The sequence below is a fragment of the Sturnus vulgaris genome, chromosome 9 (assembly GCF_052056855.1).
Source record: "Sturnus vulgaris isolate bStuVul1 chromosome 9, bStuVul1.hap1, whole genome shotgun sequence".
Classification (NCBI taxonomy): Eukaryota; Metazoa; Chordata; class Aves; order Passeriformes; family Sturnidae; genus Sturnus; species Sturnus vulgaris.
In genome coordinates this window covers 25,279,735-25,292,848 of record NC_142251.1, presented here as the reverse complement: position 1 = coordinate 25,292,848, position 13,114 = coordinate 25,279,735, and positions in this window count along the sequence as shown.

Sequence of the window (13,114 nt, the reverse complement as noted above, 5' to 3'; positions counted from 1 at the left end):
AAATCTAAAGCAAGCAAAGAAACAAAAGTTTTAATTTACAAAATATCCTTCAATTTACAAGATTTCTGCTTTCCAACTGCCAGTAATTAATCTGTCAGGCCAGTAAAAATCCACGCAGAGGCAAGATTTATTTCATACCTAGGGAAACAAGCCTTGCTCAGCTCCCTGAATTCCCAGCTGGTGCTAGGAAGAAAGTGATTTCTCTTTCTTGGTTCCTAAGAGCATTTCAAGAGCTTTATTTCAAGGAAATAAAAATTGCTGATGGGGCCCTTGCACTGTTGTTACTGGAGCAGACTTATTTTCATGTGTTTCAGAAACTTTTTCTACCCTTTTTCCCATTGCTTGTGTCTTGATTCTATCTAACTTTTTTTGTCTAAAGCTGTCGTGCTGTGATTTTTTAATGAGTTTCCACTCCCCCATTCCCATCTCAATATTACCAAAGCCAAGGCTACTGAAAATTAAATTATTCTCCATTATTTAAATTTCTATTGATCTCATTCTTAATGCCTTTGGAGAATGTGGTTAAAATTTGACAGTGGAGTAGCACTTGTGATGCCTCAATGATTTACCAAAATATGAGTATTGGTCTAATACCAATACCCAACTGTGAGGGACAAAAGACTGTCTAACAATTTAAAGTTAGACAGTGTATGTTTATTCAGGGCTGGGGTAACCCTGCAATATTCACTGCAAAATCACAGAGTCGATTTATTGACAAAAGCTTCAAACAAATACATATTCATAATGCCAGCCCCTCCCATCCCCTGCCTCCTGTGGTAATTAGCTTGATTGGCTTCTTGTGGTTGGCTTCTTGAATTAAGTCTGGGGTCGTTTTTGTGGGGAGGGGTCCTGAAAAGAGGAAGGAAGGTGAGTCTTCCTCGCCCTGAACTCTCGACCTTTTCTATCCATAACAATACAAATGACTTCTGGGGGAAGTCCAGTTTTCCAAAGAATAAATTTCTGGTTGCAATTGTTCATGTTTCTTTGGATCTACTTACTAGTTTCATCTTTTCCCATTGCAAGCACAGCTGAGTAAACATAAAATGACAGGTAATTAATTATTTAAGTTTCAGATAACTATCTCAAGCCCTCTTTTCTTCTAACTTCAAACTTCTAACTTGAATCCTAATTTCTCTAAGATTAGTGTTTCATCTATGCCTCTTAACTTCTCTATAAAATTTGACACAGTCTAGGTTTAATTCTTAACAGGATTAAACAGAAAAATTACCTTTTTTCCAACATACCTTTTTTTACTTTTATCAAGGACAAATTGTTAAAGAAGTTGGCTGATGTGAATGCAGAGGTAGCAATAAATGGTGAAATAGGAGAGAGACACACAAAGGAAAGGTGAGATTAGGTTAAAAAAACTAACAGGAAGGAGAAGCTGGTCCAGTAGTTGGTTGACTGGGGACAGGCAAAAATATTTAATGGTGAAGATCCAAAAGCAAAAGGTAGCTAGGACTTGAGATTCTGGCAGGTAGAGTATAAAGTACAGAAATACTTCCTTTTGGGAGGATGACTTTTGACTTTGCAACATGAGTAGTGAACATTTAACTTGGGATTTATTTGCATGCTGAGCATGTCTTTTCTGATTAAAAAAAAAAATCTCATATTTCTTTTCACTTGTTCAGTACCAAGGAGAAAAAAACAAAATCCAGAGGAAAAAGTATTGATAGAATAATGGCAAAAAAAAAAAAGAGACTATTAAAATTAATAGGAACTTTCCTAGGAAAAGCATTTCATTCTATTCTCTGCAATAAATTACTGTAAAGTCTCAAATTTTTAAATAAATGTTGCTACACTAAAACATAAAGCCTTGAAAATATTAAGCAATGCAAGAAAAGCCAGCATTAGTGTGAGGAAGCTTTTCCTGCATTACACAGAAATTATTTAAAAGTAGTTAAATTAACAACAGCAATTCTCAGAAGATTTCCATTTTTGCCTTCATGATACGTAGATGCAGGGAGGAACTCACCAGTGCTGGATGTCTCTGTCCTCTCTCATCATCACTCTTTAGACAGCTGCTCCTCTGTCTCCTTCACAATGCTCTTTTATGTCAAAACCTACATTTTAACTAAATTTCCACGTGTTAATGATAAGCAGTTGTTTCAAAAGCCGAGATAATTCATGGATGACAGGTCAGAAACAGATTCAGCTCTGAGATCTTGGTGGGGAAGGTTTTACTTCCTGTGGATGGGAAACTCCAAGGACAGGAGAAAGTCCCTTTGCCCCTGAGACTTTCCTGCTCCTCTTCTGGAAGATGCCACAATTTTTTAATTTTTTTTTTTAATAAATCCTTCCTGAAGTGACAGGGATGAATTAGAATATTTCATTTAGTATTTATCCAATGTATTTTACACCCATGATAATGGGTTCCAAGCAAGAAACCTCTTGTGTTCTGTCACATCAAACAAACAACAAAAGACTAAGAGTTCCTAAAAGGAGTTTCTTATAGAATTAAAAATGCCAAAAAACAGATGAAAGGGTTTGTCCCCCTTCCCTCCTTGAACCAGAGTCTCTTCTGTGCTTTGTGTTCTCTCCTGTTGAGGTTCACAGTAGCTGGACAGGGAATTCATCCCATTACAATCACCTTCTCCTGCCAGTAGGAGAAGTGCTCATTAACTGGAAGAGATAATAGCAGTTTGGGAGGACTCTCCACCATTAAAAAAAAAAATATTTTATTTATATTATTTCAATCTTATTGCCAAGGAAAGAAACATGCCCAAAATGTGGTAAGATGGAGCAGTTAAGTGACATTCAGAATTATTTAGAGGAAGATCTATGAAATAACTACACAGTTCATCACGCAGATGAACATAAACAGTAGTTCCAATGTTTTAAGTTGGCATAAAACTAACAAAAGGTGCCAAAAACAGCTGACTTAAGAAAGAAATAAAGGAAACATCATTCTAAATTGGAATTACAGTGCCTGTGGAATTCTTAAATTGTTCCTCTGTGAGCAAAACATTGAAGATGCCATAAATGAAAAAAAAAAAAAAGAGAAAAATCTTCCATATTCATTATAAAGAAACAGTTTCTAAAACCAACACTGAAGCTGAAACAAAAAACAAAAAATTACTGTTTGAAATGGAAGGGAGTAAGAGCTTTTCTTTTTTATAATTACAGTATTTGAAGTGTGTAAATGTTAAACTCTTCTTGAACAAAACTTAACTTTTTCTTTTCACTCTGCTCTGGGAAAAATATATTTTGAAAATATGCACCAGAAGCTGGAAGGAACCTCTTCATGCTTTTTTCATGGTTTTCAGTTCTTTAGAATAAATACAATCATAAAATCATCATGAAATCATAAAAAAAGGCCTGAATTGGACCAGACATTAAAGATCATCTAGTTCCACTTACCTGACATAGGCAGGGACACTTTCCACTAGAGCAAGAATTAAAAAAATATGATGGCTTGAGGAAATGCTGATTTTTCCCTGGTTTTAATTCAGATTTTGCAGAATATGGATTTCTGTGCCATGATTTACTTTTACTTTCACATGGTGCTCGTGGAATAAAGATTCTTTACCATTTTGGCCTCATTTAAGAGTGTCAGTTATTATTCTGCTTTTCTGTTTGGCTTAAATTCTTAGCAGGAAATACAGGTGCAGATGTGAATTAACACATAGAATGTGTATTTGATGACTGTGTATATTAGATTTCAAAAGACAAAGCCATTCTTAGATATTGTGAACAAATAGGAAAGTGATTTAAAATATTACTTCCTTACAGCTTTATGAGTCATTTACGTCTTGTATACTATCAATGCAGTATAAAAAATTCCAAAATCTGTATTTTGGGGTTCACTAAGTGAATACCTGACTAAAGGCAGGCACAAGCAGGCATTTCCTTTCCAGACCGTTGACATCCCTCATTATAGCAGGCAATAAATGCCATGGAATCAGAGAATTTTTGGGGATTGGAAGGGACCTTGAAGCCCATCCAGTTCCCTTCCATTCACGGGCAGGGACACCTTCCACTAGAACAAGTTGCTTCAAGCCCTGTCCAACCAGGTCTTGAACAATTCCAGGGATTCTGACTCTATGAATTGGGTGTAAAATTACCTATGCCTTCCTCACCTAAGGGCCATCAGTAATTTTTAGTGCTATACTGCTGAATTCATGAAATGACTTCAGGAAAACATTTGTATTTTCCCTGCTTTAAAGTAGTGAGATAGGAAATACAAGAAGCAAGTCAAAATCTAATACCAGCAAAAATAATAATGTGTTTTTATCCATAAGGAACCTCACTGCTGAAGCAGGTAAAAATAGAACACAGGTGTATCTGTAGCATTAAAAAGTTAGATTTTTATCAGAATGGGATGTTAGGAGTCTTGATTCCATGGCACTTGGATAAAGCATTAAAAAGCATCAATAGGAAGATGATGCCTCCCACAATGCAGATGTAAAAGTTTGTACCCCTCACAGAATTAAATTACACAATTTCAAGGCCAGTAAGATATGTATGTTGGTACATTGAAAATAGCCCAGGGAATTTAGATATTTCCTGTTCATTTTGGCTGCTAAATATACATCTGCTGCACATATTTCTTTAAAAATCTCATGGCTCTTTTTCAAAGATGTGATGATATCTATTTCATGCTGTTGAAAAACTGAAACTAATTTAATAGCTTAGAGACTATAAAGAAGAAACATTTTTAAAAGCTCTAATAATGTGACTTTTAAAACTATTCTATCATAGATGATAATTTGATCTTTTCATATCAATATTTAAAGACTTTTTTCTATCTTTTAAAAGTTTTTCTTTAAATGGCATACGTTGTTTTTGATTATTGCAGCACTTTTTGCTTTTAATGAAAATAATATTTTTTAAAATTGAAGCATTTATCTGACTTTTAGTTTATTGCTTTTTTAAAATGTAGCAATTCTGTTACTTTTATTGTATTTCATGGAATCATAGAAAGGTTTGGGTTGGAAGAAATCTTAAAGCCCGTTCCATCCCAGTCTCTAATTAGGAGGGTCTGATGGCAGCTACAACTCTCATCTAAAGAGAAAATATCTGTATCCTCATGGTAATGGCAGTCTCTGTCTCCATACAATTTTTTGTGGTTTAATAACGTGTGTCACTAAATCTTAGAGTCTCAAACTCTAAGCTAAAGGGCAGAATAAATTTAAATTGTGATTATACAAACAGAGGGCACGGCAAGTGCAGCATTTTAGGGGTAGTGGAAAGGATATTCCACTGCTGTCTGAAATGCCACACGTGCACTTTGCTCTTTGCAACGTTTTGCCTCGCTAGGGTGAAAAATATGGAGAACATATAGAGTTATTTACCCATTTCAGAGCAGAAGGCAAAACTCTTCTTTCCTTTGGTGATTGTGTAATTTGAGATAACAGTGAAATTCCTTTTCTTCTCCTGCTTTTTTTCTTCTTTCTTATGTTGTGGGAACATAAATGAGGAGGGAGCTCTTCCCTCCTCAGGTCTCCTTTTTGCAGGCAGCAGCCTGACCACTGTTGTACATCTGCTCTCTCCTCCTCTGGCTCAAACATCCTTGATTTTACCTTTGTAAATGTGCATACCTTCCCAACCAGAATGACAAAATATGGTGACCCCAGGGCAGCCTGTACTCTGCTGATTGTGGCTTCTGAGAAAACATGACCTGGTAGAAACCTGAGGGGGCTTTGTTATCATAATCCCCCCACAATGCAGGGGGATGTTCAAGTCATGACTGATTGGAGACAAGGTTTTAAAGAAGTAAAATTAGGATATGGTGTCAGAGTCAAGACTGAAGTCAATAAAAGTTCCTAGACATAGCTCAGTGTGTAGACAGGCAACTTGTGGACCTAATCATAAACTGGGAAAAGAGCTTAAAACCTCATTGAAGACTGGATTCTTGGAGACAAGGCAGGTGGAATTAGCCATTTAACAAGAACTAGGAAGCCTCAGACTCACAAAGCCATTTGTACAGCTTGCTGGTACACTGCCAAGCTCAATTTTTTCTCATGATCTTCTTTTCTTCCTCTATTATTTGTAGTTCTAAATTGGGATTTTAAAATCTTCTTCACTAGGCTAACCCAGGTAAATTTTAGGCTGCTTCCCTTTATTAGCGCATTCTGATAATTTGAGGGTATAACTGTTTTTAAGATTCAATCATTTTGGTTTTCACATCAACATTTTTGCTTTTTCCTGTACCTTGTGAGGTGTCATTTCACCCAGCTTTGTCTGTTACTGTAGATGTGGAATCATGGAATTGTTAAAGTTGGTAAAGACCTTTAAGGTCACCAAGTCCAACTGCCAGCCCAGGAGCACCATGTTCACCACTAACCATGTCCTCAAGTGCCACATCCACATTTTGTTAATACTTCTGGGGAGGGTGACTTCCCCTCTGTAAATTCCAAATATCTGGGTGCATTTAGGTTATAATAGGTTCCCTGTTGTATTCTATGTTAATTACTCGCCTGTTCAATGCATTCCATAGCACTAATCAGCTTTCTTGATTTCTCCACCATTCTTACAGATTTGAACAGTTTGACCAATGTATCCTTTTCTTAGTAGCCAGGTCCTTGAAATTTATCAAATGATTGAATATCACCCTTGCTTTGGGAGATGGATGGTTAATAAGTTTCCAACTGTAACTTTTATGCCTCACCAGTTGTCCTGGTTTAGTGCAAATTTGGGAGGAAACCTCTGAATGGGGTGTCTCCATGAAACAGATTCAAGCAGTTCTTCCCCGTCAAAAAAACAAAACAAAACAAACAAAAAAAAAAAAAAAAAAAAAAAAAAAAAAACAAAAAAAACAAACCACAGTCCAGGGAGCTTCTCTGCCTCAGGTAGCCAGAAACTACCCAAGAGCCCAGGAGAGCTCTGTGCTGCTGTCCCCTGCAGACAGCACAGGCTGTGTGAAGGATGCAGGGGAGCCAGGGCAGTCTGTGATAACAAACTCTGCTCCTCTGCTCTCCCCCTTCACTCCTGGAACCAGGCTTAAAGCTGCAGAACTCAACCTTCAACACCACAGAACAGACAATTTGGGGACACAGGCATCATAAAGTCACCCCAAGACACCCTCCCAAGCCTGAATAAACTTGGCTGATGGTTGGCAAAGCTTAGTGGTGCTAGCATAACTATATCTGACTTGTTAACTGATGTAGACAGTATAAGGCACACTGTGCTACAAAACTGAGCACAAATTGAATTTTTGCTTTTAGCACATGGGCATGGATGTGAACATTTTGACAGGTTATGTTGTAGGAACTTAAGTGACCATTCCTGCTCTGCCCATGCACAGCTACAGAAATTACAGACACTCAGCAGATTGTAGAAGACACTGGTTGTAATTCTTTTTGCCGGATGGACATGGGGTTGGAATTAGTTAAAAAAGAGATTTTGTGCCTTAGGTATTATTATTATATATTAATTATGCGTTATTTATTGTATTCCTTATTTAATATAATTATTCTGATCTTTAAGAACTAGCGTTTTTTACCCTGTTATTGATCGTATGGTTGAATACTGACGTGTGTCAGGGACTGGAGCTGTGTCTACGGTCCTGCCGTATTTGGGCTGCTGCTGTGCATGTCGACAAGACAACGAAGAAAACCTTATTGTCGAATTGGTGGGTGCTGAATCCTTAAGAGAAACAAGATATTGTTCAAGCCACGGGAGGTTAAACTGTGGAGGAGGAACAAGGCATAATGGAACTGTTGTTACCGTGAGCCAGCGTCGCCTCCTCTCCTGCCGGGGCTTCCAGCTTGGCTCTGTGTCCTGGTTTGGAGCTGGGCTCGGTGCTTTTCCCTCTTTCCCAAGCCAACAGCCCCATCGCGTGGTTGTTTCCATGAGCGCTCATGTGCCCGGGGGAAAGCCAAGCGCATTTCTGGCTCGGCCACATTGGTGTGGGAGCAGCCCTTGAGAGCTCCGCTGAGGATTCGGGCTCTTGGAGACAGAATGTGATCCGCGGGAAGTGAGGAGGAATTGTTTCATCCTTGGCTTCGCACTTTATAGGCTGCAAAATAAAGCGATTCCAGCACGGCCTCTTCCTTTCACAACCTTTTCTGTGCCAGACGTGACGTGCATCCGCTGAACTACATCAAATTCCCTGCAGATTCGCACTTTCCCTCAAGCTCTATGCACCGTCATGAACTCTAACATTCCGCAATTACTCCAGATGAAAATGTTCCAGAGCAAAAAAAGCCATTTTTGGCCTTCATAGCCACTCAGTGGTCTGTAAACTAGACAAACCACACTAGTCATCCACACGTTCTTCTCCACTATGAACAGAGCATCCTTACAAGCTCTCAAGGTGGCAGAGTCCCTCGTTGCAGTGAAGTGAGTCCATCTGCAGTTCAGAGAGGTGCACCAGAACAGAAAGCACAGCTGACCCTCCCTATTCCCTGTAAAACCTCATTTCCAGTATTGTGAGCTCTGGTAAATCCAGCTGAGAAGGTACGTGTAGAAATTTACATTCATGTCCATTTCAGAGTAGCAAGAAAACATTCTCCAGGATCTTTTTTTTTCTTCTCACATCAAAGGAACATATCCTATATTAATTCTAAATGAAGGAAGTGAATTAATTGTTAACATTTCTCACTGTTACAGATTCATGACTTTTGAAGATATTTCTTGTAATTTTTATGCAATTCTGAAAGTTTCAGTGATTTCCAAAGAGGTATTTCTAGTAGTTTTTACACAATTCTGAAAAGTTCCTCGAGTTCCTAAAAACAATTCTCCTTGAGGAGTTATTTGCCAAATTCCAAAACAAATTTAGCCACTAATTGGAGAGAAGTTGCTCTGGATAAAAATACAGATTCTGCACAATTGTCCTTAATCAGAATCCCAGTGGATCTGAGCAACTGTTTGATACAGTATTTGACTATCTTCCAGCCTCAGGATTCTGTGATTCATTGTCAGGAAGACAAAATAAAGCAGGTAACGATTACAAACTAACCTGTGAAATAATCCAGCCTCATTTGTGCAGGTAAATATTAACCGAGAAGGAATTAAAAGTTTGTTTAGTTCAGGGTTGGAGAGTTAAAACAATGCTGTGCATGCCTGGGAAAAACCTGATGGCTCATTAGTGCTCCTGTTTGGCTGAAGGGTCGGTGAGCTCGGCAGTGCTGCCTGCCCGAGGCTACAGAAAAAGGCTAGATGAATTCCACCGGTGTTTTGATGGATGTCAGGCTGTCAGGGATATCCATGGCGATGTGGGGAAGAGAAGCTGAAATTTCTTCTCTTTTCTTGGTGCCTCCATTCCTCCTGTTCTTCAGGGGATCCCAGACTGGTTTGGGTTGTAAGGGATCCTAGGACTCATCCCATTCCAGCCCTGCCATGGGCAGGGACACCTTCCACTATCCCAGGTTGTTCCAAGCCCCATCCAGCCTGGCTTGGACACTTCCAGGGATCCTGGGGCAGCCACAGCTTCTCTGGGCACCCTGTGCCAGGGCTCTTCCCCCAGCCCTGCCTCTATGTGAGTCCCCTCACTATGGAATTCTGACACAGAAAATGTTTAATCCAAGACTTTCCCTTGCTGATTACAAAATGCAGGAAGTGCCAGAGGCCATTCTGAGGTGGGATGTGTGACCCTCAGGACCTTCAAAGGGCCCGAAGCGAAATAAAGATGAGAGAGAAGAATAAACAAGTTTAGGAAATAGTGGCAGGTATTTTTGCTCCTTGTAAAAAAAAAAAAAAAAAAAAAAAAAAGAGGTATTGAGATCAAACCCTCCATCATACTATCAGCACGGGTAGAATGATCTACACTACATTTGTGCCCTCCTCTTAAAACAGTAAACTAACAGATCTTATCCACTGGAAGGTGTCCCTGCCCATGGCAGAGGGCTGGAACAAGATGAGCCTAAATGTCCCTCCCACCCAAATCATTCTGGGATTCTTATGGATGAATGTATGGAATGTCAACCACAGCAGTTGAAGTACTGCAGTAGAACACACCCAGAAAACATTACCGGAGACACAATCCAAAACCCACAAAAAGCCGGGGATTCTTCCAAAGTTTGCTGTTAAATCTTGATGTTGTGTTGGCTCCGTTGTTTCTAAAGAAACTGCTGTAAATAAATGTATGTGTTTATCTGCATCTAAAAGCCTTATATATTAAAATTAAGCCCAAGTAAAGACTCTCATTTTCTTTCTTGCATTCTCAGAGTGATACATATTCATTTATGAGCCACTTATCTGTCAGGTCTTTACAGCTGAAAATTCCTAAAGGCAAGAAAGCCAATAAGGCTCAGAGCAAAATATGAAAGACACATGAGGATCCCACACTGCAATTCCCAGCCAGTGCCAAGGTCTCTCCCGGGCACTGACTGACTTCTGCAATTCCTGCTGGATAGGAGAAAGGGCCAGCAGCTCTCCCTTGGTTTGTCGGCACCCCAAGATCATCGGAAATCTCAATTTTCCTACTTTTAGATGCAGAGGTTTATTTTCTTATAATTTTACACACGTTGTCCTTGTTCATAACTTGAGCTGTGGGGCTGGCAGAGGTTTTAACAGCCACAGCCCCTGCAAAGTGGATAGATTGGTATGTAAATCGCTTGCCAATTACCCGTGAGTTAACTAACTAAACTTAGAACCTTGAACAGCACTCACAGGTGGAGGGGGGTGGGTTAAACTCGGGAGCTCAGTGCACAGAGGCACTGAGAGTGCCTTTTCCATGCTTTCCTTACACTTACCTAGAGAATACCAAAAACGTAAAGCTGCTCATCTATTCAGTCATGAATGTCTTGTATCCATGTACAGAATTCTGAGGCAAAAAGAAAAGAGAAGACTTACAATTATTTTTTCCTGCATTACCGCTGAGTAGTAGAGAAAGAGAAAATCAAGTTTTGGGATAAGATTGCTGAAGAAAATCTGATGACAAATGAGCAGCCAAGCCTTCCTGTATGGGAAGACTGAAACCTGTCTAGTTTTCCACTGAAATGATTTCAGGTTAATCCCCTTTTTTGCATCTTGAAGTACTGACGGTGATGTCCCTGAGCCGCTCATTCGGTTACAGAGGTTCCCTGAGGGACAGCCAAGTTACTCAGAGGAAACTCAGGTGTTAAATGTCCTGCAAAAAAGCTTTTGTGCATCCAGGAGGAATGTCAGGAATCATTAAATCCCCGTTTACTGGCCTCTTAGATCACAGCATTTAGCACCTGATGCTGGCCTGGCAGAGCTTTCTCACCTGTGCGGGCTGGGGGAGGCTGGGACTGCCCAGGTGTTGCAGGGAGCAGCCCCTGGATTGCCCTTCCCTCTTACATCGCTCTGCCAAAGACCTTCAGCCCACTGCAGCGAGGGGGGCTGGGGACCTGGGGACACCAAGGAACCAAACCATCTGGGAGCCACTCCAGCACTTCCTGCTGGGAAGCAAACGCTGGATCTTCACATCATTTTTTTTTTCCCTAAATACCTTGTGTTTATTTAGATGGCAAAATACCATTGTTTGGCCATTACCTCTGGATTCATAACACCAAGTTCTCTGTTCTGTAAGAGCTTTCCTCGGTGTCACACAGGGAACTGGGAAAATATAAGCAAGGATTTGCCATCAGAGAACAGTGATTCAGTGGCATCCTTTAAGCCAACAAATATTTGTTAAGCGCATCTTACAACACCACAGGCTATTATAAAAAAAAAAAAACATTTCAGTGGGATTTGTCAACCTGACATTTATTACATTACACAACAGAGCAGAGGAATTGGCTTTGGCCACACTGCAGAACACAAATGTTGGAATTTTACATTGCAGTGAAACGTTCAAACTTCACCAAACTGAGCTTTCAGACGTGTAGCTGCAGGGCTCCAACTCCTCGTTCTGGTTTGAGAGGAACCCAAATTTCAAACAACAAATTCCCTTCAGATCCATATGCCAGGCTCAATGGAGCAACTTTCCTGTGCACAGCTCCCAGGGCACATTTGTCCAGCTTGGCCCCTGCTGTATTTTTGCAGGAGGAGCTCTGGCCTCACCTTTCCAGCCAGGAGCTGCTAGGTTTGGACCTTGCCCCTTTGGTCATTCCCTCCTTTCTTTTAACATCTGTTTAAGGAATCAGACAGGGTCTGGTGGGTTTATTTCATTTCAGTGAGCTCTACCAACACTAGATGAGATATTGGGAAGGAATTGTTTCCTGTTAGGGTGGGGAGCCCTGGCACAGGGTGCCCAGAGAAGCTGTGTCTGCCCCTGGATCCCTGGAAGTGTCCAAGGCCAGGCTGGATGGGGCTTGGAACAACCTGGGCCAATGGAAGGTGTCCCTGTCCATGGAACTGGATGAAATTTAAGGTCCCTTCCAGACCAAACCCATCTGTGATTCTATAACATTTGCTGACCTGTTTTCTACTCTGTATCAGCCATGCCATTGGTCCAGTTCAGATCTCTCTTGCTAAATCCTTTTAAATCAGTGCACCAAAACCAAGTTCTAAAACAAAACATTAAACATTAAAACATTAAAAAGTTTAAATTATTAAAGATTAAATAAGATATGACACTGATTAAAGACCACTCATGTCCCAGGTTACAAGAGGTCAGAACTGCCTTGGTTGGGCAGAGGGAGAACTCAAGGCAGAAGGATGATTGGGTGTAGTGCAAAATTCCATGTTAGACTCAACTCTATGCCTTCAAATTTCACTCAATTTGACAGGAATTTGGCTGCTATTCTGAGCAATTATCACTGCCTGGAAAAAAACATCTACATTAAAGTGTGTGCTGTACAAAACACCTGAGGCTGCAGCCTTCCAGACAGACTGAGGCTTTCCGACTCTGGGAGTGTGTAAAGCCCACAGTAGGCAACTCAGCATCCCTCAGTGTTCACCTGCTTTTCACGTCTTCACCGTTTTTAGCATTTTATTAAATTTAGGTCACTGTCATCACATTTTGCTGCTTGCACAGCTCATCCTTCTCGCCACTGGTACTAAATCACTTACAAGCACAAAGACCAGCCCCAACCCCAACACAGCTGCCCTTTCCTGACACAGGGACCAAACAGCAGGACAGGGATCTTCAGGACTTTAAATACTTCCTGTAGCTGGAAATGTGCACTGGTCCCCAGGAGTGAGAATAAAAGTGGGATGGGTTTGGTCTTGAGCAATGACAGTTGTTAAGCTGAACACAAATTTCAAATACATATATCTAACTGTATAAATACCCGTGTTCTTCATCTAGAAGATGAAGATTTCC